Below are 23,032 nucleotides of genomic sequence, written 5' to 3' on the forward strand. Positions count from 1 at the left end.
ATTGCACAGGTTGGAAAATAATTTGAGTAACATCATAAGGTGTCATTTCTTCCATAGTTAATAGGCGTATTAATTGCATAACTGCGGGGGAGTTGGGACCATACTGCGCAGTTGCCTTTTGTAAATCCTGTATAACTTTCCACAAATATGGTCTGTGTTCATCCATAATTCCTTGTCCTGGATCACCCCGTACCATGGGGAAAGCCATCGCCCCAGTCCCCCTTAAATTCGTTTCACTGGAGTTGCCTACTGTTACAGGAACGTTAATTTGCTCGGATAGGTCCCAATTTCCTTCTTGCAGAGCTCGAGCTTTCTTTCACCTGCTGCCAGAATTTCAGGGGGTTGTGGGGACTGACAGTAATTCGAGCCGGCGGAAGGACCCAGGGCTGTCCTCGGCAACGCGACCCTCCCTGTAGTTGTCCCTCCTTCGGTGTTACCGCAGACCCCCCAGGTTCAGGATCCCCCATATTATTGTCCATGGGATCATCCCAACCCTCTGATGTTTCGGCTGGCAGAGGGGGGTAAAGGCATGAGGTCCCCTGTTCCCCTCCCCGCGCCCGGGGGGGCTATTCATCCCTTCTCGATCCTCTGAATCAGGCGGCAAGGGAGGGCGGACGGGTTAACCGGCGCCTCTGCCGTTTCAGCGGGGCATACGTCACTACCAGGAAGCAAGTCCCGGGGCCGCTTATATGTTCTATCTTTAATAGTCCGAGGATGTCCTGAGGGCTGAGCATCATCAGTCATCAACGAAAGGGTTCTTTTGTCGGCCCCGTGGCTTTGGCCGCCCTGCGCGCTTGCCAGAGGACTGGGCAACAGACCCCACGTCCTCTGTGGGAGAGGACTGCCCTCCCCCCCACGATAGGGACGTCTGGCTCCTTCATCCTATCCCTTTGTTCTCTAATGTCTTTGACGGTTTCAAGGAGCAGGTACCACGTCATCAGGAGGCTGGCTGCCTCCTTAGACCCTCGGGACGCACTGTCAAACAGCTTGTCCCCGAGTCCTTGCCACACAGGCACACTAAACGCAGTCACCGTATCTCCTTTATATCCGTGTTGCTTGCCCCATAAGAGCATTTTCCACAACATCAACTCTTCTACTTTAAGTCCTCTCTTTTGCAATATTACTTTCCACATATTTACAATTCTGGCGTCCTCTTTACTGAGGGTCCCACCCATGTTCCCGGCAGCTCACCTGTTTATCTCCAGGAGTATCGGCCCGGACTAGCAGCTCTTCCCACCGCTCTCAAGCTATGCCAGGCTCCGTCTCCACTGCTCTCCTCGCAGTCACAAGCATTGTTTACAGCATCACGTAGGGGTCACCAATTGTCACGGTTGAGATGGACAAACGACACGTATGCATTCTTATAGTACAAGCAAAGAAGGTTTTTTTTTTTTTACTACAAGCCAGCAAATTTATACCCATTATACTTGTTGCCTTGTATATATGTCTGTCCCTTATTGGTCAAAAAGTTGTCAGAAGTTGTTTTTCTCACCCCTCATTGGGTGACTTTTTCAGGTTCCTTATCACAACTGCAAATGCTCAACACATTCCTTAAACTTAGTTTCCCAGGGATGCTTCTCATTCTTTCTTGTTCTCTCACGGGAATACTGTAATCTTGTCAAGGTCAATATCCTCCCCAGGCCCCTCGGTCCAGCCGAGGTCCTCCACAACATGGGTCATGTGCATTGCACTTCGTCTGGATCTTTGGGTAATTGTGCATTGTCCAGGTCATAATGAATCGTCTCTAGCACAGCTAATTCCCTCAGATATTGGATACCTCTTTCCATGGTGGTCCACTTGCTTGATTGACATATAACATCTTCCTTGAAGGGGTACCTTTCCTTCACACTTGACAGGAGTCGCCTCCAGAGGCTGATGGCTTGTGTCCCTTTTCCAATTGTTGCAAATATTTTGATAAAGAAATTAAAGTTTGATTATATAAAAGAGTTTGGTTTGATTAAGAAGTAGAAAATTGTGAAGCATAGGTATGGGAGTGTTAAGTTTGAAATGTAGTCATAGGAACTTAGGAACTTTAGAAAATGTACTATGTGTAACCATAAGAATTCAAGTATTGTCTAAAATCAGTTAACCACAGAAACTTTGACAAAGATTTGTTGATTTGTAGTGTTTTGTTTTAGGAAACTAAGGAAACCGTTATGGACACCAGTTTGCTGCTTGGAAACCCCTTACCCTTCCCACCTCGATCTAATTATTGAGGATTCCAATCAGTAGAGTTAAGTGAGATTAACCAATGATTGTTTTAACATAAGAATATTAATAAGATGGTGTGACTGAAGGACCAATTATTAGAAAGGTTACATTTAAGAATAGACATAGTATGCATTTTTATGTAAACTAATATAGATGATGGTGAGAATCGTACTGCGCAGAATCACATAAGAGAGGTCAACTATCGGACAAGTGAGGAAGACTATGGAAGACCACCAGAGGGCTCCTGAAGACCACCAGAGACCTTCACTGCACCTGCGTGAAGAGACATTTACATATGCTGATGATTTATCGGAAAGTTAATGATTATGTATAACATTTTCCAGAAATTTAGTGACTATGTATAACAGGTGTGTATTTAACCTGCACAGTTAGACTAGACAGGTGCACACGATAGGTGGAGCGATCCCCCGAGTGCCCAGCGCTGCAATAAAGGAGTGCCTGCTTCTTAACTTCTCCTTGCTGTTAAGGAGTTTTATTCCGGATTTCGGTAACACAATTGCCTTTTCAGTGCCGCCTTCCCTTGCAAGCGATCCCAGCTGCTTGGCTTCCCTACCTTCTAATTCTAAGCTATTAGCCCCATTGTCCCATCATCGGAGAAGCCAGGTGATAATATGCTCACCTATACAGCGGCTGAAATCTTTTCACATATGCTGCAGCTCATTCAAGGATAGGGACTGGGTTATTACCTCTGGTTCTTCCTCTTCCTCCTGTTCCCGTGATGACCCTGACTCATCTTCATCGTTTGCTAAGCGAACTGATTTTTTTTTTTATATTTCTTATTCTGTATGGGGGCAACTGATACTGGTGCGGGTTGGTTCAGTTGCAGTACCGCTTGCAGAGGTTTGGGTAGCTGCAGTGCTCATCTCCGGGGCTGGAGGGACCACAGTGCCCAACGCCAAGGTTTGGGTCGCCGCAGTGCCTGTCATCATGTTGTTGTACTGAGTGGTGTTGAACAGGGCTCTATAGTCACGTGCCAGGCCCCAGCACGTTGCAGTGATTTGTATCTCTCTGGAGCTGCCAGGGCGACAGCATACCTTTTCCAAATATTTTACTAGTTCTGGATTCTGCACTTGTTCAGGGGTGAATTTCCAAAGCATTGGAGGTGCCCACTGTTCTAGGTACTTGCCCATACTACCCCACACACCCTGCCACTCATAATTATCCAGCCTCGGGGCAGACCTCTGGGTGATCTTCTTAAATAGTTGTTTAACCTTAAACGAGAGCTGAACCACATTCAGATGCATGCTAGTTCCTAGCAGTAGGACCATGCTGGTTTCAACATCCCAAGGGTATTCAAATTTTCCAAAGTTCTCAAACGCTATTGTAACTGGACTGAAGGAGAAGGGAAAGGGGAAGAAAGGTACCCCACCCATAGATTGGCTCTCCGAGGAGGAAAGGTAAATGGTATAATTATTAATAGTTTCCCACAGATGGCTCCCGAAGTATAGAGGTGATGACAATGCTGAGTGCAAACACCGGATTAATCCCACAACCGATAACTTTATCATACCATAAGCCAGTATTACACGATACATCAAAGCGAAAACCTTAATCTACCTCCCACAGATGATAAGCAGCAGCACAGCGACTACATGCAGCAAGTGAGGTGATACATAACAGAACTCTAAAAACAAGCGCCACAACTTTAAGAACACATAAATCAACATAATGACCAGCGACTATTAGACCAATATAATAGATGCTTGTAACAAATTCATTTTAACAAGCTCTGGTCAGGTCTCTCGTTATCTCAACCCTTCGAGCCCCACATTGGGCGCCAAAATGGACTGTTGTGGTTTAACCCCAGCCAGCAACTAAGCACCACGCAGCTGCTCACTCACTCCCCCCCCACCCAGCCCCACCCAGTGGGATGGGGGATGGAATCAGGGAAAAAAAAGTAAAACTCATGGGTTGAGATAAGAACAGTTTAATAGAACAGAAAAGAAGAAACTAATAATGATAAAGGTAACACTAATAAAATGACAATAGTAATAATAAAAGGATTGGAATATGCAAGTGATGCACAATGCAATTGCTCACAGCCTGCCAAACAACTCCCTGTTAGTCCCCAAGCAGAGATTACCCCCACCCCCACTCTCCCCAGTTTATATACTAGACATGACGTCACATGGTATGGAATATCCCTCTGGCCACTTTGGGTCAGTTGCCCTGTCTGTGTCCCTGTAAAAGGAACTAGGCCTTAAGCCTTATTGTTTCTAAGACTATTCAGGAACTAGGCCTTAAGCCTTATTGTTTTTTTTTAAGACTATTCATATTAGACATATAACTAATGATTAGAAATTGTTTTAGATATGATTAATAGAATGCAGGTGCTTATAAAACAATATGTATGAGCTGCTTAATTGTCCTATGTGTCTCCCCCTCCATGGCTGGCTTAAAATCCAGTCAAGCTGAATTAACAGAGGAAGGATCATACATCTTAGACCTAAGACATGGGAGTAAGTGATTAACTTTAGAACAAGATAAATTAATAGAATAACCTGAGTGATTTTTAGAAATTCAAAGGTATCTTTGATGTGTAAGAAGATAAGTGATTGTGGTGACCGAAGACCTTCTGCCTATGACCATTAACTTCAGAAGAACCGGGACATGAGAATTGATGAGATAAATTGATGAATGATAACGACATGGGAACCGAGATCGACTGGAAAATTACAAAGACTTTGGACTGGGACAATGGGTGGTAAAAAGGTATATATGATTGGGAAATTTTTGGAAGTATGCCATTCACTGCGGTGGTGGCCCAACTCTGAGTTGTTAATAAAGCAAACCTAGAGGAAACCCACGTTTGAAAATTCTTTAACAGTCCCCTCCCAACTTCTTGTGCCCCTCCAGCTTTCTCGCTGGCTGGGCATGAGAAGCTGAAAAATCCTTGACTTTAGACTAAACATTACTTAGCAACAACTGAAAACATCAGTGTTATCAACATTCTTCTCATACCAAATTCAAAAACACAGCACTGTACCAGCTACTAGGAAGACAATTAACTCTATCCCAGCTGAAACCAGGACACCAACAATATGGGAGTGTAAGCAAATCTGCAATGGCATGTGGAGCGTTGGGATCCGCTCTAATGGCAGCCCAACCATATTGGAGTGTAAGCAAATCTGCTGAAAGCATGAAATCTCTCCAAGACTTAGTGAAGGGGCTGCAAAATCAATTGGTGGAAGAAAGGGCTAGAAGGATAAGAGCAGAGACCCTGTTAGATGTGGAATGCAAGGTGAATCACTGACTTCATACTGACCTGTTTGACTTACAAGATAGGGAGAAAATACTGTGTGAGGCACTTAAGGACTGGAGCATTGCTAGTGACTCCGATTCCAAAAGCAAAGCTGGTTTTCCATCCCTAGCAAAGAGACACGACCCTAGAGAACCTTGGTCACTGACCCAAAGGGCAGCTTATTGGGTGGGAGGTTTAGACCCTCTAGAAAGAGGAGATCCAGTCAGTATTGATACCCCTAATATTGATCGCTTAACTGAAAGCATCCAAAAAACCGCCTGCCTCCAACTCATGCATAATAGACAATTAATCCCGAGGCAACAATCCCCGATGCTATTGATAGCTGATAAAATTCAGTTGCAAGACCCGTTAGGAGATGCCCTGACTCTGCAAGCAGGAAATCCTGCCAGGCCGAGAATGGGCAGAACCCTAACCTGGGGGGAGGTCACCCAGGAATTAATTAATTATGGAAGGAGAATGGGAGTCAGGAGGAATTTATTATGGGCCAAAAGAATTGAGAGGGGAATTCCCTAAGATTTAATGGAGGGGATGCCTGCCATGGCACTGGAGAAGCTTCTCTGTGCGTGAAAGGGAAAGGGGGAAATACCCCCAAAAGAAGGACCACCTACTCGAGTTAAGTGCTGCTTGCCAGGATATGGGACTTCAGTAGACACTATAATGATATTGGGACTAGATTTGCTGAAAGGACGAGACTAGGTAGACTCGAGAGGAAGAGAGTGGGTGTTTGGTCTCCCCACCATGTCTGTGTGGCTATTACAGCCTGCACCTGAACTACCCCCTTCTAAGATTGTTAATGTCAAACCGTACTCGCTCCCCCTAAGGACAAGAGAAGGGATCACTTCAGTGATAGCTGAATTATGGGAGCAGGGGATAGTTGTCCCCACACACTCGCCTTATAATTCCCTGGTGTGGCCAGTCCGTAAACCCAACAGAAAGTGGCAATTGACCATTGACTATTGGCGCCTGAATGCCAACACGAGCCCCTTGACAGCTGCAGTGCCTAACATAGCTGAGCTAATTGCGACCACACAAGAATAAGCCTATCAAATTTTAGCAACTACTGATGTAAAAGATCTGTTCTTTATGGTCCCTTTGCAGGAAGCAGACAGAGATTGCTTTGCTTTTACATGGGAAGGTGTGCAATTCACTTTTACACATCTCCCCCAGGGATATCGGCACTCGCCGACAATGGCTCATTATGCATTGGCTCAAGAGCTCGCCAAAATCACTCCTGCAGAAGGGGTTAAGGTATACTAGTATATTGATGATGTATTGATTGGCAGCCCTGATATCAAAGAAGTGGGACAGACCCAAGCAGAGATAATTGCTCACCTAGAAAAATTTGGACTCCAAATTCCAGATGAAAAGATACAATTCCCATCTTCCGAAGCAAAGTTCCTGGGTATCTGGTGGAGGGGAGGAACAGTGTGCATTCCCCCCGAAACCTTAACTACCCTCGAACAGGTTAAAATGCCTGGAAATAAGAGGGAACTACAACATGCCCTAGGTTCTCTAGTATTCTGGAGGAAACATATTCCCGATTTCTCTACCATAGAAATTGGGACGTGACATAGTCCAGCTGAAGGGTCATCCTAAACAGTTTCCAGTATCCAAGCCAGCTGGAAGATATTTCCATGCCACTCAGGTTAGTCACGGTACTGCAGAACGCCACTACAACATGTCGTAGCCTTGTGCAGAGCAGCAGTGTGGTAGCCCTGGGTCCCCTTCTTTGCCTGGGTGGAGCAAAGTTACAATGATCTCACAAAGCCTTTCTTTTCTGTGTTTCATTCTAGCTAGCTGGCTCCTGAACATATGTAGAATTTGTTAAATTATCTCTATTTTCCTCCTTCTAAAGCACTTTGAGAGAGAGGATTAAGCTGTTATTAAACGTATAGCATTTCTTGCTTGAAGCTTTTTATATTGTGGACCTTGTTGAAAAGAATATGGGAAACTATGTTTATTTTCTTTCTTAATGCATAGACACAGAAATATTGCTTAAACTTAAAATGTTCACTGTTAGGCAGAAAGGAAGTATGCAAAAATCTCAACATGAACGTGAATGAAATGTGAATTAGATGGATATCAAGGGTTCTAAGAAACACTCTACAATTTGTGTTACTTCAGTAATATTGCCAAATCCTACAGCTCAAGCATCATGAGATAGACAAAGAAAAGAAAAATTAGCACTGGCTTTTTTTCCTGCCTTTTAATTCTTTTTTTGGCCAGATTCCTGATTTTCAAGTTCTTAGCAGGAAAAGCTGCCTACTCCTTCATTTGTGTGTGGGTGCACTTCAGGTGGAAAATGTACACAAAACAGACACAGAATCCAGGACTCCTGTCCCCTTTTCTTGCTGACAGAAGGGACACCCTGCCAAGCTCCCTTCCCTTTTCCTACATCTCAGCTTCTTTCATGTTCTCCTGCCCTGGATGATGCTGTCACATGCTTTCCAGCTCACACAGGTAAGCCTAGTTTCTTCTTCTGTATTGATCCAAAGACATCCTTTTTTTTTGTTGTCATTGCCTCCTTTCACTGCCTGAGATGTTCTCTGTACTCTTCTACTTGCTTTCTCGATTACTTCTGGTTCCCTATAATTATTTCTCTTTTCCTTGATCCTCTGACCATGGTGTTCTGTCCTTTACTTTTCTGTTTCCTTGTTCCTTTCTCTTTTCATCCTTTTAAACTGTTCCCCTACTTCTGCATTCCTGCCCCTGGCACTTTCATTTTTATCTCATTTTTAAAAGCTGCTCTGTTTAAATGCCCATTTTTTGTGCAAGATTCCTAACTGTGGGTGACACCAGCAGAGCTTTTATGACTCACTCAACCACTGAGAAGACTTACAATTCTTGTATTTTGCATTCTATGCTGTTTATCCCATAGCATTTAAATTAGGCCAAACATACCTTCCTTCTGCCCTCAGTATTTGGTGGAGATTTTTTCAGTATTTAAGTTGCGATGCTATATGTAAGTAAATCTTACTACCACCAGCTTAAATTAAATAAAAAATCTTTTCTATCCCATCCCTTTTTCTGCTCCTTTCCGTACTGCCAGGAATGTTCATAGCAAGCTACTTGCTACCAGCCATGTAAGAGACTGAAGCCTGTTCTAATGATATCCACTGACTGCTAAGCATCTCAGAAATTTGCTATTAAAATGTTAGCAAGCCTTTGTCAGCCAGTGCCCAAAGAAAATGTTAATGGGTTTCTTCAGTTTCAAAAAAAGGACCATGAAGACTTAAAAAAAATAGTTTCTGCTGCCATAACAATTTTGAATTGGATAATGATAAACTATCCTTACATAGAGCTTCAGCCCTCTTACTAGAGTTTATTTGGACTAAATTATTTAACAGCTGTGGGTTTTTTAAAGTGTTTTTTTTCTCAGGTCTAATTAGTATGCCAACCATATGCAGATTCAACACCTGTTTCTTTTCACAGCTTCAATAGGATTATGCAGTGCAGAATGCTGTGAAAAACCTTACATGAATGGGTGCCTAAATGTGAGGTTGCACTAATTAACAACCTAGTTAACAACCTGCCCAGTTAATCAGGAAGACTTGTTGCATCACTTGACATTCTGTTATTTTGCAGCTGGTAGTTGTTGCTTTAGTATGCTACTTGTTGCTACTCTTGCATAATTTTCTGCCATGCATTGTATGTTCGTTTTTTAATTTCTTTCATTACTGGATTAAATTACTGAAGTAATATTAACATTTTACCCAGTTGCAATCAATTCAGGTTTTTATTAATCATTTTTATTTCTAGCTGGATTTAAGGGTACTATATTAATGAATTAACTTAGATCATGCTATCTTCCAAAATCAGAGCAATTCCAGAAAAAGATGTTTACTGAGCTAAAAATTTTGTTAGCAATTGTTTTTTCTTTAGCCAAATCATTTTGCTTTTGCAAACTGTATTATTGATACTTAAAATGTTATATATAAACTCCCTTTCCATAACAATATATGTAGAAATACACTTATTGGATTGTATTTGAAAAGGCTATCATAGGAATATACCACATCAGCCAGGAGAGCAATTACACCTCAAAAAGCAAATCCAGTGGAAACAGCCTCCCTGGGGAGAAAACTGTAAATTGCCCCTTGCTTTTTCTCCAAGCTGCTTGGTGAATGTGAGACCAAAAGGAATTAATCAAAAAGCTAACACATGGCTCAAAATTTCAACAAAAAATATTCAGCATCCATCTAAACCTAGTGGTGCTTTTACACGCTAGGGTCCTCTTTGCTTGACTTATTCTCTGCACTGTCCCAGTCTGAGCAGTTTGGCAATTCACCCCTTGCCTATAACCAAATGGAGCCTAGGCACTATAGCTGCATCCATACTAGTCACTTAAAACAGTGCCAGGGAATGCACATCCCTGGGCACCGGACCTTGATGGTATCTGCTGTCACATTGGCCAAACCAGACAGTTTTGGCTCAGGACTACTGTAAGGCTGTCCAAGAAGGCCCAGCACATATTTACAGGATCTCCGTGTCACCAGTGCCCTCCCCAAGCAACCCCATGAGCCAGCTGGATTCCCAAGGGAACAGATGTGTATAAAATGCAATATCCATGCTTCCACATTGCACTTGTGTTTCAAGTCCTCCGTCCTTCCCAATATCCCAAATTCTGCTAGGTTTTCAACAGAGCTCTGGCCATATTCACATTTTCTCAGATCCTCTGGCAGGAGGGTCCAGGGCAAAGAGACATGGTTCCCACAAGGCAGCTGGTTTTATACGCAGGAGGAAGGACTTTTCCTATTTCTGCTTGTTGCTGTATTATAGAGACACAGAACACAAATCTCAAGAACGGCTTATTAAAGGACTTTGATTTATGTAGATTAAGCTGCAGCTAGTAGGGTCACCTTTTTCCCCTCATTTCCTTTCCTGCATCCTCTGAAGAGTCAGCATTTTTAATCTTGCAGCACAACCCTTTCCCTAGCAGATCCTAGTGCCTTCCATTGCAAAACAGGCACACAAGCCCTGAGCTGCAGCTGCATCCTCCCACAGATTGCTCTGTATCACTGGATGGAGATGCGGTGTGCAGGCTCTTAACGCTTTACACCCACTGTGTAGCACTCGGAGGTCTGAGAATATCAGTGCGTGGCTGCCCACGGGCCACGCATTGTGCAGACCTGCTCTAGTACCTGTGTGTTACTTCAGAGTTGCTGCTGATAATAGAGCTGTCAATAACTTTATTTGATATTATGTGTTTGTCCAGCTGCTAAAAAAGTGCTTATGAGCTGGATTTGATTGTCTCAAACTGTAAAACTTCTAAACCAAATGCCCACCAGCACCTGTTCTCGACCTGACTCTGAGCTGTTGCCGAGCCAGACATTTTTACAGTCTGAGATTTTTTTACCAGGTCAAGTGATTCTTGCAATATCAAATGGACAAACCAATATCTGGTCATTTTTGGTGCAGACCGGTTCATCTATCGTATTTGGCCACTGATCAACTTCCAAGATACTTCATTCAATCAGTGACGGTTTCTTTATACCTTCCTTTTTTTTATAACTCCATTGCCAATATTTCTTGACTGCAAAAAATAGAGCTCATGTCTTATCCTTTCCTAAGCACTTTGATGGGCTTCATGTGAAGAAAAATATTAAAGAAATAGAATGATTACAAAATTCTTGCTAACAATATTGAGATAGCAAAAGAAGCAATGATGTTTTTTAAACCTTTTAATCTCATACACTAGATTTTTTCCTCTTCCTGTTTGTTCCGCTGTCATTCAGGATTTAATGTCTATTTAAAGCCAATTTTATGATATTGCAAATTAAGGAAGACTGTTACAAATACACTTGGGTAAGATAAAATGCTCAAGTACAAACTACTGTAGCTCAGTTGAATTCAATAGGCTAACCTCTTATTTGCATAGCTTCATTCAAGTTTATGTTTTTTCTCCTTCTACGTGTATACAAAGGGCAAGCTGCAGCGGGTGTAGATTGCACATCCCTATTCATTTCCATGGAGTTTTAACAATTTAAGCCAGTTAAGGTTCTGCCCCTAGCTTGTGCCTCATACCCATATTTCTTCATTTGACCCCAAACAAATGGAAAGCTCTTCTCTTTGATCTTCATACTATATTTTAAATCTTGAAGATTTATAATTCACGTAGTGGTAACCTTGACAGCATATTGCAAAACCCTATTAAGCATATAAAAAGGCGGTTACTGGCAAAATCCCACATGTGAAGGGGCAAAAAGGATTATCTTCTAATTAGAAAAGGATGGAACAAAGCAGTTTCTTCCTGAGTCCTTTGCATGTACAGGCAAAAATGTAGCTTAGCTTGTATTGGCTTTGTGTGGCAAGGTTTTGGTAGCGGGGGGGGTTACAGGGATGGCTTCTGTAAGAAGCTGCTGGAAGCTTCCCCTGTGTCCAACAGAGCCAATACCAGCTGGCTCTAAGACGGACCTGCCACCGGCCAAGGCCGAGCCAATCAGTGATAGTGGTAATGCCTCTGTGATAACATTTTTAAGAAGGAAAAAAAGTTGGGACAGACGGAAATGGCAGCCGGAGAGAGGAGTGAGAACATGTAAGAGAAACAACCCTGCAGACACCAAGGTCAGTGAAGAAGGACGGGGAGGAGATGCTCCAGGCGCCGGAGCAGAGATTCCCCTGCAGCCCGTGGTGAAGACCCTGGTGAGGCAGGCTGTCCCCCTGCAGCCCATGGAGGTCAACAGTGGAGCAGATATCCACCTGCAGCCCGTGGAGGACCCCACGCCGGAGCAGGTGGATTCCCGCAGGAGGCTGTGACCCCGTGGGAACCCCACGCTGGAGCAGGCTCCTGGCAGGACCTGCGGATCTGTGGAGAGAGGAGCCCATATTGGAGCAGGTTTTCTGGCAGGACTTGTGACCCCGTGGGGGACCCACACTGGAGCAGTGTGCTCCTGAAGGACTGCGCACCGTGGAAAGGACCCATGCTGGAGCAGTTCATGAAGAACTGCAGCCCGTGGGAATGGCCCACGTTGGAGAAGTTCGTGGAGGACTGTCCCATGGGAGGGACACCACGCTGGAGCAGGGGAAGAGTGTGATGAGTCCTCCCCCTGAGGAGGATGAAGCGGCAGAAAATAACATGTGACGAACTGACCGTAAACCCCATCCCTGTCCCCCTGGGCCACTGGGGGGGTTGGTAGAGAATCCGGGAGTGAAGTTGTGCCCAGGAAGAAGGGAGGAGTGGAGGGAAGGTGTTCTGAGATTTGGTTTTATTTCTCATTACCCTACTCTGGTTGGTTTGTAATAAATTGAGTTAATTTTCCCTAAGCTGAGTCTGTTTTGCCCGTGACAGTAATTGGTGAGTGATCTCTCCTGTCCTTATCTTGACCCACAAGCTCTTTGTTATATTTTCTCTCCCCTGTCCAGCTGAGGAGGGGGAGTGATAGAACGGCTTTGGTGGGCACCTGGCATCCAGCCAGGGTCAACCCATCACATAGCTTTAGAAGCCCCTATCCACCACTGAACATGTAGAAACATTTTAACATGGTTTCAAGATTTACCTGCCTCTGCAAACCTCCAGATGACACTGGAGGTTTGTTGTTATGTTCTCTTATGTTGTGCATTGCAGGTGGGAAAGCAAGTATGCAAGCAGCTGACAGGAAACTCTGCTTTCACACTGTGTCCCCAGCTGTAGGAGATTTACTTATCTATATAGAGAAGCTATATTCACATAAAATTATAAACTAAGAAGTAAAATTGAACTAGTCTGATTCCCCATGTGGCCATTAAAACTTTTATTTCATTTATTGTGTTTTGATTTATAGTGATTTAGACACTGAAAGACAAAAATAATAAATCAAAGAGGCTGCCTTATGCTAGATAAACTGTTATTTGTGACATAGACAAGCCATCAGACCAGTGAAGAAGTTAATTTTCTCTTTGGTATTAATTTCCCCCCTCCAAATGGACAAAATAGCTTTCCCTCCCTCCCCCCATTTCTCCCCTCCTGCATACTCAGGAGCAATAGTGTCTGATGAAAATGTGTAGAAAAATTCATAGGCAAGGAACCTTCATCATTTTTTAATTAAACTTTTGTGATTCTTTCCCCAAATTTAATTGAGACAAGGGGAGTCAAAAGAATCTCAGTAGACATAATAAAGGGGGGTGAAAGATGATGTTTAGTGCCTACATTGTTGAAATTAGCTGAGGTAGAGACAGTCCTTGATAAGAAGAGCTGGTCCCAAGAACCAGCCAATGAGGTAAAGACAGTCCTTGATAAGAAGCAGGAGCAGGCCCCAAGAGCCAGCTAAGACTGGTCTTGTGGCTTGGGTGAATACCAAGAAATCACTGAGCCTGCGCAAGGAAAAAGGTTACTAGCGGTGACGGAGTCATCTATCTTCATCTCTGCGACCACCAGACGACCACCATAAAGAGGCCCTGCGCAGGCGCAGTTGGGAGGGGACTATGGAAATGACCTCTCGGAGCTAATTTTAATATGAAGCGGGGATAGGTCATGCATATGTATAGGCGTATTGTGAATATGTAATACCTGACTGTATAAACTTGAGGCGAACTGCCGAGTCGGGTGCGCACGACTTTGGTGGGACTACCCCCCGTGCTGCCCAGTGCTGAATGAACATACCTACTTTACAATCTCACTGATTGTGGAGTCTGTTTTCCGCACGTCATAATGAGAGAACAGGACAGGGGAAAAGCTCCAAAAATAGATCCCAAAATGTCCTTTACTCTCACAGGGTGAGGACTCCTTATACCAATTATGGCCATGACATTTTAAGGGCCATCACTTTGTGGCATGCTTTTTTTTTTTTTTTTTTTTTTTTTGTGGGGAGCTCCCACATATCTAAGTGGTAGTTAAGGCTAACACATACTACTTTCCATTTCACCATAACAAAAAGCTTAAAAATCTAATGTTGGTGGTTTTTTTTTTTTTTAGTTGTGGCAAATATTAATTACACCCCAGAGTATCTTCAATGCAGCCTTGTGGGTTACCACTTATAACTGACATTATTGCATTATTTTGTGTGTCATTATCAAAGACAACCTCAATTTTGTCTGCATAATTCAAATATAACTGGGGAAAAAAAAAAACAAAACCAAAAAAAAAGAAAGAGAAAACTGGAACCCAGCAAGTTAAGTGAAATATTTTGATTATTAAAGGGTGTCTGCAGGAACAAAGTGGTAAAAGAGTACCCTAGAGTTTAAACATTATTCCTTTCTTACTATCCCTTGTTGGAAGATGTTCTGGTTCTTTTAAAATACATTGTGTCTGTCTGACTTTGTATCTGTAAGGGAAGAAACAAGTGCTGTATGCCACTAGCATTTAGTATGAGGTCCAAAGCATTTTACATGCAGATTACAGGTTCAAATCCAACCCAGAAGTTTAATAGCAGGCCAATGCTTAGCGGTGCTTCAAAGCTTATGTGAAATTAATTAGTCCCAGTAGAATTTGTAGTAAACAGGATACAACGTTACTACCAGAAGCAGCACTTAATTTGGCATTTTCAGGAAGTCAAGGGTTCCCTGGACATAAAATTTTAAAGGGCAGCCCTGAGGCATATTGATGAAATCATTTAAGGAAGTTTGATATGTTTTGGTCCTGTGTTATGGATAGATGAGATATTATTATTTAGACATTTTACTTTTGAGAACATGAGGTTCTTCAAGAACATTAGTTTCTTATTTAATAAGCAAAACTTGAAATAGGAAAGTTGTTGAAAATGGTATTTTAATCTAAATATACTTGACACTCTCTAGAGAGGTGTGCTGCTTACTGGGGGCTCATATCAGGGATGTCACCGAGAGACTACCAAACCTCGTACAGTTCACTGACTATTATCCACTGCTGTTGTTTCACGTAGGCACCAGTGATACAGCCAGGAGCAGTCTGAGGACTATCAAGGACTACAGAGCCCTGGGAGCGGTGGTAAGGGACTCTGGAGCGCAGGTAGTTTTTTCATCAATCCTTCCGGTCAAAGGGAAGGGATTTGAAAGGGCCAGTCAAATCAACAAATGGTTACAGGACTGGTGCCACAGCCAGGGGTTCATCTAGATAGACCATGGGACTCACTTTGAGAAACCTGGTCTACTGGGGGCTGATGGGGTCCATCTTTCAGAGAAGGGAAAGAGCATCTTTGGTCATAGGCTTGCCAAGCTGGTGAAGAGGGCTTTAAACTAAAGTTGCTGGGGGAGGGGACCTCAGTCCATCCCACTCCTACCAGTTTGATGCCAGTGCCAGCAATAGATGCCCAGAGCCTGGAGAGGGATCACAGGTCAGCAGGAGAGCACCTGAAGAGCAGCACAAAGGAATTCGAGCCACTCCAGCCAGAAAGTCAGCTTCATTGGGGGCCCAATTTAAATGTCTCTATGCAAATGCACGTAGCATGGGGAATAAACAAGAGGAGTTAGAGACAGAGACGTGTGCATGCCTGCAGGGCTATGATCTTATTGGCATCATGAAGACGTAGTGGGATGGCTCCTATGACTGGAGTGTTGGAATGGAAGGATACAGGCTCTTTAGGAAGGACAGGCAGGGGAGATGAGGTGTCGCCCTCTATGTCAATGACCAGCTATTGTGGTTTAACCCCAGCCAGCAACTAAGCACCACGCAGCCACTCGCACACTCCCCCCCATCCAGTGGGATGGGGGAGAAAATCGGGAAAAGAAGTAAAACTTGTGGGTTGAGATAAGAACGGTTTAATAGAACAGAAAAGAAGAAACTAATAATGATAATGATAACACTAATAAAATGACAACAGTAATAATAAAAAGATTAGAATGTACAAATGATGCACAGTGCTCACCACCCGCCGACCGACACCCAGCTAGTCCCCGATTGGCGATTCCCCGCCCCCACTTCCCAGTTCCTATACTAGATGGGACGTCACATGGCATGGAATACCCTGTTGGCCACTTTGGGTCAGGTGCCCTGGCTGTGTCTTGTGCCCCTCCAGCTTTCTCGCTGGCTGGGCATGAGAAGCTGAAAAATCCTTGACTTTAGACTAAAGACTACTGAGCAACAACTGAAAACATCAGTGTTATCAACATTCTTCACATACTGAACTCAAAACATAGCACTGTACCAGCTACTAGGAAGACAATTAACTCCTCTATCCCAGCTGAAACCAGGACACCAGCTGGAGTGCACAGAGCTCTGCCTGTAGACAGGCCCTCTATAGACAGATAGAAGCAGACTCATGTTCAAAAGCCCTGGTCCTCATGGGGGACTTCAACCACCCCAATATCTGTTGGAGGGACAACACAGCAGGGCATAAGCAATCCAGGAGGTTCCTGGAATGCGTTGATGACAACTTCCTTCTCCAAGTGATGGAGGAGCCAAGGAGGAGAGGTGCTATGCTGGACCTTGTTCTCACCCACAAGGAAGGGCTGGTGGGGAATGTGAAGCTCAAGGGCAGCCTTGGCTGCAGTGACCATGAAATGGTGGAGTTCAAAATTCTTAGGGCAGTGAGGAGGGTGCACAGCAAGCTCACTACCCTGGACTTGAGGAGAGAAGACTTTGGCCTCTTCAGGGATCTGCTTGGTAGAGTACCATGGGATAAAGCCCTGGAGGGAAGAGGGGCCCGAGAAAGCTGGTTAATATTCAAGGATCACCTCCTCCAATCTGACAAGCGATGCATCTCAACAAAGAGGAAGTCAGGCAAAAATACCAGGAGGCCTGCATGGATGAACAAGGAGCTCCTGGACAAACTCAAAGACAAAAAGGAAGCCTACAGAGGGTGGAAGCAAGGACAGGTAGCCTGGGAGGAATACAGAGAAATTGTCCCAGCAGCCTTCTGCATCTTGGGCAGTGTGGCTGGAGCACTTGCCGATGAAGACAGGCAAAAAAGTCAGTTGAGTACCTCAGCCTTCTCCATGTCCCAGGCAACCAAGTCTCCTGTTTCCTCCTGGAGAGGGCCCACATTTTCCCTAGTCTTCCTTTTATCGCTGACATACCTATAGAAGCTTTTCTTGTTGCCCTTGATGTCCCTGGCCAAATTTAATTCCCTGCCTGAGGGAAGCATGGAACAATGGCGAGAGACAAAACTTGGTAAAGATAAGGGGGGAGGGGAGCAGAGGTCCTCGGAGCCTTTCTGAGAAATGTCTCAAACATTCAAAAGTACCCTGAACTGAATAATGCAGGCCTGGTGCTCAATGAACTGATAAGGCTGACACTTGACCCATGCAGGAGGAATAGCAAAGGATGCGGCTGGGGGAGTGTAAGAGTCAGTCAGAAAATCAGCATTGTCTCAACATTGTCATCAGGAACATGAACAGTACATTACCTGACAACGGCCTGTTTGGAGCGCAGTGGCCGGTCCCAAGGACGGAATGTGCAGTACAAGGTTCCTGGAAGGTACCTAGCTGGAGCCATTAGAGATAACTGCATAGCTACTGAAAAAAAGAATGGATTGCAACTGTTGCCATAACATCGATGAAGAAATCATGAACTTTAGATGAACTTTGCTTCATTATAATACCAAAACACACCTCCTGGTTGAAGGCTGCCCACCTCCAAGACTTACCACGCCTCGGACACTGACCCCGCGCCTGCGTGATAGCCTCGCTCGAGAAGGGCGGGGATATGATAATTGTATTCTGAGAAGAGCGGAGACTCCTGAGGCAGAGGTGGAGCAAGGTGTGTTACTAAGCATAAAAGATGACTTCTGAACAATGGAAGTTTGAAGCTTCCCCACCAAGGACCACGACGATCGACGACGCAGCATCAGCTGGACCCGGGACCGTTAGGACGTCTTGAGATCAGCGGTGGTAGCTATAACCTCTCTTTCTCCTCTCTCTAAACCTAACTTTACTTTTCTCCTTTCTTTCACCCATCTCTATCGCGTGCCTCCTCACAGGCAATACAATAAAGTTTTACAGTGTGATTACTGCTATCCCCTTTGGTGTTGGTCACCTTAATTTTGCACTTTCGAGATTGTAGCAAACGAACCATCACGAGTCCACCGAGTGGACCGTGACATTAAACTGGTGTCATGGACAGGGTCCTGAGAGACAGAGGGGTGCAGGTTTTGTGTGGTTTGTAACAGGGGAAGAACGTTTCGTTCCAGCCGCACCTGGCCCTACACCTGAAAGGGTGAGAGGTGTCCAGAAAGCAAGGGGGGCGATTCGGGATTCCCGCACACCACACACACCTCAGTGTATTTCACCCCAAACTCGAATTGAGGGCTCTGTCTATCAGGATCAAGTGCAAGGATCTCTTAGTGCAAAAGGGGGAACTGTCCCCATTAGATGAGGTTGACTATCAGGGAAGTTGAAGGAACAAGCAGAGAAAGTCTGCACTTGTGAGCAACTAAGTTTTGACTCCCTGAAGTGAGATTTTGGTCTCTTCAGCCACTCGGGGAAGAGGAGGGCGACGCAGCAGTTGTTGCGTGTGTGGTGTAACTAAGTTTGACCTCCCCGAAGTGTGTTTGGCCCTTCGCAACAAAAATGACTGAAAAGAATGGTTATCAAAACTCCATCAGTAAAAAATCTTGACTCATTTTATGCACTCTTGGCAAAGTATGGAGCTCGACCCTCCCCACCTGGGGAAGAGTGGGCTCGAGACAATTGGGCAAATTTACAGAGTGTAACAGACCGAGTGATTTCTATACATAATGAGGCTAGATCACGGTCAGGCAAAGGCAAAGCGATAATCTGTGCAGTTCTTGGAGCCAGCCTGGTCACAGCAATTGAAGACCGCTATAAGCGGCGTAGCCAGGAAAAACAAATCATAGAATCCCTTGAAAATTTGGTACAACTTTTGCAGAAAACAACCTCCAACCTGGAAGAGCAGTTAGCAGAGAAAGAGAAAGTAATTTGCTTGTACAAACAGCAAGCAGAGGAAAAGGAGGAAGAAAATCGCTGTCTAAAAGATGCCTTGAAAGAAGAACTTTCAAAGTCTGCTGAATCATTGAATGAGATAGAAATGAAGATGGAAAAGATAGGCATTCGGCAAATATGTCAGGTATACCCCCAAAAGGAACTAGAGGAAGCAAGGAACTGCTTCAGGGAAAACCCCCAAGTGAGGCCTTTGATTAAAGCAGAATATACTTATATAAATGATGAGGATAATGACCCACATATTACAACTAAAGAGATACCATACGCTCCCACTGAATTGGCCAAAATGAAAAGAGAATATGGGCGCCTTCCCAAAGAATCCAGAACAGAGTATGTGTGGCGTGTATCTTTAACTGGAGGGGACCAAATTCAGTTAAATGAAAGGGAAGCTAGTGGTTACTGGGGCCACAGTGTCTTTTTAACAACAGGGGATAGACGTGCCCCATGGTCCCTAACCCAGCGGGCTGCCTATTGGGCCGGAGGGCTGAACCCCTTAGACAGGGGATGTTGCAGAGGATCCACAGGGGACATCACACACAGACCAATGTGATCAAGTGAAGCCCATTTACTGCCACGTTTGACACAGTTATATATCTTATGTGCTTGTGCACGCGCCTTATACAATACTCTAATTGGTACAATACCCCGGTTCACGCGACACTATCTTATCCTCTATTGGCTGTGCAAGCTTCTTCACGAGGTGTCCAGCAGTTACTTATCTCATTCTTCGGCATCCAGGAGTTGTTTGTCAGGCTCTTCTTATCTTCCTTTTTCCCAGCGTACAAGGACACAGCGTCCTTGTCTGCTCCAGCACTTTGTAAACTTATGCTTCGTTCCCACCTAACGGCTGGATTGCTCACATGCCTTCGCCCAGCCAAGAAATCCTCAACAAGGGGAGAGCCCCTAGCAATCACAGGCACAGTTGAGCAATTGCTAGAAAGTGTGCACAAAGCAGCCTGCCTGCAAATGATACATGAAAGGAAATTAGTTCCCGGATGTGAATCCCCAATGATGTTGCCGGTGAATCCTGAAATCATGACTCCTTTGATAAGGGGACTCCCAGAATCACTCAGAAATACCGGGATTGTTCTCCAAAGGACCATAGCGTCTTTAGACCCGGTAGAAAAGTTGGAGAGCTTTATTAAAGGCAAAAGTGATGAAACTAATGATAGCTGGCTCAGATTCACTTTTTAATCATAGCTCGACTCCTTCCTACTCAAAACATAAAAAGATGTGGACATGGGGAGATGTAGCACAGGAATTGATAGATTATAGCAGAAAATACGGTCCTGTGAGAACTTTGGAGGAGAAATCTAAAGGAATCCGTCAAGTAGGAGTTAAAGATCTACCCTTATCTGTTAGTAAAACTGTAACCGCTCCCACTGATCCCGCCGTTCTTGCTGACTACTCCTACTCTAAACCTGGGGGAGGAGGAAGACAGCCCCTGACTCGACAACAATGGTGGGCTTTGGGAATTAAAAAGGGAGTTCCCAGAGATGTGATGGATGGTTTACCCCTTAATAAACTGAGTAAACTGATATCAAAGTGGTATGGTCCGAAACAACACCCACAGCACTTAGGATCAAATAGAGAAATCTCTCCTGTCATGCCCACAGCCCCCCCCGCGGAGAGCACGGGTGATGGGAAAAGTCAGCAGGGAAACTAGAACCTCCGTTCCTTAGCAATGGGCGGGGGAATGGAGGATGGATTTATATCCGACAGCTCACTAAAACTAACAGAGGAGATTTATTGATTACACCTATTGTAGGTCCTAAGCGTGCACCCGTAACCTTTGTAATTGACACCGGTGCACAGATCTCTGCCCTGACTGAGGAAGATGCACAGAGGTGTGGGGTGATTCCCTCTAAGCGAAACATTTGTGTCTTGAATGCTTTAGGGTCAACAGAAGTTATGAACGTTGTTCCGGTAAAGCTGATGCTGCCGGGAGAGGAAGGCACAATCACTATTAACATGGTGGTTGGGAACATTCCGACTAACCTGTTAGGAATAGATGCCCTTAAAGGAAGGGGGTGGGAGGATTCAGAAGGATTGTTGTGGACTTTCGGGACGCTGCAGCTGAACATCAGGCTACTTCAAACTGCACCCCCTCTGCCATTTAGCAAAGTAACTAGTGTTAAACAATATCCCCTCCCCCTGGGAGCAAAGGAAGGTATCAAACCAGTCATGCAGGAGATGCGGGAACAAGGAGTGGTGATAAATACCCATTCTCCTTTTAACTCGCCGGTATGGCCGGTGAAAAAACCTAATGGGAAGTGGAGGCTCACAGTAGATTTTCGAAGGCTGAATGCTAACACAGGGCCTCTAACTGCCGCAGTCCCTAATATGGCTGAACTGGTAATAACAATTCAGGAGAAAGCTCATCCGATCATGGCAACCATAGATGTTAAAGATATGTTTTTCATGATACCTTTGCGACCAGAAGACAGAGATCGTTTTGCTTTTACTTGGGAGGGACAACAATTTACCTTTACCCGGCTGCCTCAGGGATACAAACACTCCCCTACACTAGCTCACCACGCTTTGGCCCAAGAACTGGAGAAAATACCAAAAGCCGACGGCATAGCTGTCTATCAGTATATTGATGATATTCTCGTGGGTGGAGATAAAGAAAAGGAGGTGGGGGCAACCCAACAGAACATAATCTCTCATTTGGAGAACTTGGGTTTGCAAATTCCCCCAGAAAAGATCCAAAAACCCTCACAAGAAGTAAAGTTTTTAGGAATTTGGTGGAAAGGGGGAATGACATGTATCCCACCAGACACCCTCACTTCTCTAGATCAGATTGAAATGCCTGAATCAAAAAAGGATTTGCAGCATGCTTTAGGGTTATTGGTATTTTGGAGAAAACATATCCCAGACTTTTCTATCATTGCCAGACCTCTTTACGATTTACTGAGAAAAGGGGCCAAATGGGAATGGACTGCTTCTCAGGAAGAAGCAATGCAATTGTTAATTTTTGAAGCAACAGCTCATCAGGCTCTTGGCCCTATCCACCCTACAGACCCTTTTCAAGTAGAATGGGGGTTTGCCACAACGGGATTGTCAATACACATTTGGCAACGTGGTCCTGAGGGTCCAACCCGCCCTGTAGGATTTTACTCCCGCGGCTTTAAGGATGCTGAGAAGAGATATACTGCATGGGAGAAAGGTTTGTTTGTGGTTAGCATGGCTCTCATAGAAGTGGAGAAAATTACACATCAGCAACCAATCGTGCTAAGAGGCCCGTTCAAAGTTATAAAAGCAGTCATTAACGGGACCCCCCCTCCTGACGGGGTGGCCCAGAGAACCTCGGTACTAAAGTGGTATGCCCAGATTGAACACTATTGTAACCTTTTCTCAGTGACTGAAGGAGCTTTAAAAAACTTAGCTATCCAAGAAATGGAAAGCCTGGATGGCAACCAAGACAAACCTATCTCAGTTATTCAGGTAGCCCCTCCTTTCTCCCACGATCGGTCAGTGAATGCTTGGTTTACCGACGCTTCTGCAAAGCGAGAAGGAAAAGTGTGGAAATACCAGGTAGTAGCCCTCCACACTACTACTAATGAACAGGTAATAACAGAGGGAGAAGGGAGTGCCCAGGTAGGAGAATTAATTGCAGTATGGAGCGTTTTCAAGCATGAAGCACAAACCGCTTCCCCTGTCCGCATATATACCGATTCCTATGCAGTGTTTAAAGGATGTACTGAATGGCTCCCTTTTTGGGAGCAAAATGAATGGGAGGTTAAC

General features: G+C 44.6%; 1 long non-coding RNA gene across 1 annotated transcript in view; it reads right to left on the reverse strand.

Moving 5' to 3' along the window:
• Positions 1-2,717: 2,717 nt before the first annotated feature.
• The window catches only part of LOC138683548 (uncharacterized), a 313,882-nt gene continuing 293,567 nt past the window's right edge, over positions 2,718-23,032 (reverse strand). Inside the window, exon 4 of the long non-coding RNA XR_011323046.1 lies at positions 2,718-2,732. This is a non-coding gene — a long non-coding RNA (uncharacterized lncRNA). The remainder of the gene's footprint in view (positions 2,733-23,032) is intronic.

Source organism: Haliaeetus albicilla, chromosome W (genome assembly GCF_947461875.1).
Source record: "Haliaeetus albicilla chromosome W, bHalAlb1.1, whole genome shotgun sequence".
Classification (NCBI taxonomy): domain Eukaryota; kingdom Metazoa; phylum Chordata; class Aves; order Accipitriformes; family Accipitridae; genus Haliaeetus; species Haliaeetus albicilla.